Raw genomic sequence first — 3739 nt, 5'->3', positions numbered from 1 at the left:
ACGTTTTGTACTATCAGACTTATGACAAACACAAGGAAATTGCCTTACACTAGAATTTCCTTCAGACTTGATGACTACTATCTAGGCTTACTTCTGGTTTCTCATTCAACCTGATATTCAATCTTACCCCCCAAATAACAGGGATTTCATAGGTTTTTCTTATAATTAGAAGTTTGCAGTTGGCTAAAAGCATCTGCCCTGGCAAGAATTGTCCCAGAAGAACAATCTGAGGACCAATGGAGAGGCCTGATCATAGTGCAAATCTGCACAAGTGATTTGAAAGTGCTATTACATCTTAGCTCCGCTGCAGCCATCCTGCAAACACCTTTGCAAAAGATAATTTCAAAGAAATGCATATTACTCCTAACAGCCAAGAAATGGAAAAAAATGTAAGTGTCTGTCAACACATGAGTGGAAAAAGAGAATGATGCAGAGATAGTATTTAGCGGTAATAGAAAAAGATATCCTGCCACTTGCCATAGCATGAATGAACTTGGAGGACTTTAATTAAGTGAAATAAATCACAGAAAAAGACTGCATGATCTCAGCCCCGCGTGGTGGTGCCCACCTACAATCTTAGCATCCTGAGAGGCTGATGCAGGAGGATCAAATTTGACAGGGCAATTTTATCACTTAGTGAGAACCCATCTCAATATTTTAAGAGAGGGTTAGGGGTGTAGCTCAGTGTGAAGGCCCTAGGTTCATTCCTCAGAACTGAGAAAAAAGGATTGCATCATATGAGGAATCCTTAAAAAATTATAAGCCAAATATATGGAGAATAAAACAGTTGTTATCAGGTGCATGGGAGAGGGGAAGAATGGGAGACAAGTCAGAAGATAGTGAATGATACATGCAATGAACAAGTCGAGATCTAATGTACAGTATGTGGAGTGTGGTATTAATAGCACATTAAGGATTCTCATTAAATCAGATTTAGCTGCTCTTGTGGCTAAAAAGTAATCACATAAGATGATGTTAATTTTACTATCTATATGTATCCCCTTAAAGTCATGTTTGTAAACCTCAAACACACAACATTTAAAAAATTACCATAGCAACAGACAACTATTGAAGAATTTTTAAAAAATCAAATGTTTGAGAAAAGAAATGATTGAACCTTGGCTCAAGATTCAATGCAAGGGGCCGGGGATTTAGCTCAGTGTATCTATGGCCTCTTCAGAAGCAGCTCGAGCAGTGGCCCAAAGAAGCTATCTTATGAGTGAGACTGGCATCTAACTTCAGAGCTGAGCAGATTGTACTGTACACACTTGATTATAGCACTGAAGGAGGCTGAGGCAGGAGAATCATGTAACTTCTGCCTGGGCAACTTGGTACTGCCGCCTGCCTCGCAAGCACAAGATCCCGATTTCAATCCCTTATACCCCAAAAAAAGATTCGATGGAGCACCCAGTTTTAGCTACCATTATTTAGAGAATTTTTAGATGGGTGTAGTGTTACATGCCACTCAGAAAAAGAAAAAAATTAGTGGGCCAGGGATTTAGCTCAGTGGCACCTCACTTGCCTTGTAAGCAAGTGCAAGGTCCTGTGTTCAATCTCTGGTACAGCAAAAAAAAAAAAAAAAACAAAAATTAGAGAATTTTCTTTCCTTCTATTTTTGGGGGGTTTATTTATTTATTTTGAGACATGGTCTTTTTTAATTTTTGGAGCCAGGGTCTCGCTGTGTAGCCCAGGCTGGCCATGAATTCATGGTGATCCTCCTGCCTCAGGTTCCCAAGTGCTTTATTCTTAAATATGGAGTCTCAAGATCAGCAAAAAAGACCTACAATAAAAACAGATCTCAGGCCGGGGATTTAGCTCAGAGGTTCGGTGGCCTGCCTTGCAAGCGCAAGGACCCGAGTTCAATCCCCGGTACCAAAAAAAAAAAAAAAAAGAAAGAAAAACAGATCTCAAAACGTGGAAGTAGGTCTAGGGACATAGTTCAGCAGTACAGTACTTGTCTACCATGCACAAAGCCCTGGGTTCAATCTTCAGTGCTGAGAAAGGAAGGAAAAAATGATGCAAGCACAGAAAAGGAGCCCTTTAGCTATAGCCCTCTTGCTTTTAAAATACCACTGTCAAGCCAAGTTTGGTAGCAGCTCATGCCTGTAATCCCAAAACTCCAAGAGTCTGAGGCAGGAAGACTAGGTGGAGAGTTTGAGGCCAGCATGAACCACATAGTGAAACTCAGTTGCAAACAAAACAAAACAAAAAAACCAACCAACAATAACAAACCCCACCACCATCTTCACAGAAGCCACTTCTTTCAAGCAGCAGTGTCTAAGAGCTGATTTATGGTTATAAGGACAGAGAACCACTGAGTGTACTCTGGGGCACTCACTTCAGAGGTTAGGCCAGCAGTTGGAACAGCAAGTAATTTAATTAACAGGCTCAAGATTGCAGTCCTTCACCTGGAAATGAGAAATGTGCACCTGCCTTATAGATGTGTTCATTCTAACCCTCCCTTCTCCTATTCACAGCTACAGGAGGGTAGCACATGACCAATAAAAGCCAAAGTGGAGGGATCTTTTCTCAGTGATCCTTACAATACCCACTGCAGTAAAGGTGGCAGAGACAGATACATCTTTCTAGAATAAAGCCAGTCCCATTTGAACTGTTGGAAGATTGACCAAAAGGAAAAAGCTACTCCTGTGAGCGTCTGGAAGACATCTCTTAAAACCCAGCCAGTGAGCCACAGCACCCCAACGTAGTTGGACAACATACAATCCCAAGTAGGGTCTACAGCCCCTTCCAGCTTGCAGAAGGTTTATATAGAAGAGACCACCACTCCCTGAGCCCTCTATAATCATGCGGATGTGTCTCTCGGGGAAATGAGACAGATTAGGGCGTGGCAAAACAGGCTGGGGAAGTGGGCGTGACCTGCTAATTACAAGATTCCAGAACACAAGCATGGAACAGTTTCCAAAGCCTTGCACACGGACTTCTCACGAGATTGAACAGGTTTCAGCTATGGTGTGGTTTTTTCGTTGTTGTTGTTTTGTTTTTTGGTATCAGGGATCGAACTCAGGTCCTTGCGCTTGGGAGGCAAGCAGCAAAACCACTGAGCTAAATCCCTGGCACCTGAACAGCTTTCAATAGGAATCTTAGACCTGTGTGGGATCCCAGCACTTCTCAGGACCTGGATTTAGTTCTTGTGGATTTCCTTGAGATTTTGACAGCCTAAAAGGATACAGATTGGGCCGGGATTTAGCTCAGTGGTTCCCCTGCTTGCCTTGCAAGGTCCCAAGTTCAATCCCTGATACCAAAAACAAAATAAAAGGTTACAGATGCCAAAAGCTTGCTATTGTGGCTTTCTTCACAATAACCTGCCCTGCTTTCTCTAGGGTGTTATCTTGCTTTTCCCCTTTTTTACTTGGCCCAACCTTGCTCTGCAGAGCCAGTTTCTTCCTCACTCTTCACTTAAAAACTGCTACTGCTACTGTATCATACCCCTGTGAATGTAAAATATCTAGTACCTGCTTTATGATACATAGTAGGGACCGTGCTTTATCAGAGCTACATTAATGATATTACTCTAGAATGTTCTTTCCAGATGATGATTAAGAGGCTAATAGAAAAAATGGTGCCAGGTACCACAGCAGCAACAGAACTTGGCTGTTGTCTGGATATTATTATTTTTTTTTTTAATGGAATGTGCTAAATGTCTATAATTTTGTTCAGATGACTGCAGAACCTGGAAAAGCTGTTGCTGCTATCGATGCATAACATACTATTATTAGTC

This window comes from Fukomys damarensis, unplaced genomic scaffold, assembly GCF_012274545.1.
Source record: "Fukomys damarensis isolate Sample0158 unplaced genomic scaffold, DMR_v1.0_HiC HiC_scaffold_39, whole genome shotgun sequence".
Classification (NCBI taxonomy): Eukaryota; Metazoa; Chordata; class Mammalia; order Rodentia; family Bathyergidae; genus Fukomys; species Fukomys damarensis.
The sequence above is the reverse complement of the archived record's forward strand: the minus strand, read 5'-3'. Positions refer to the sequence as shown.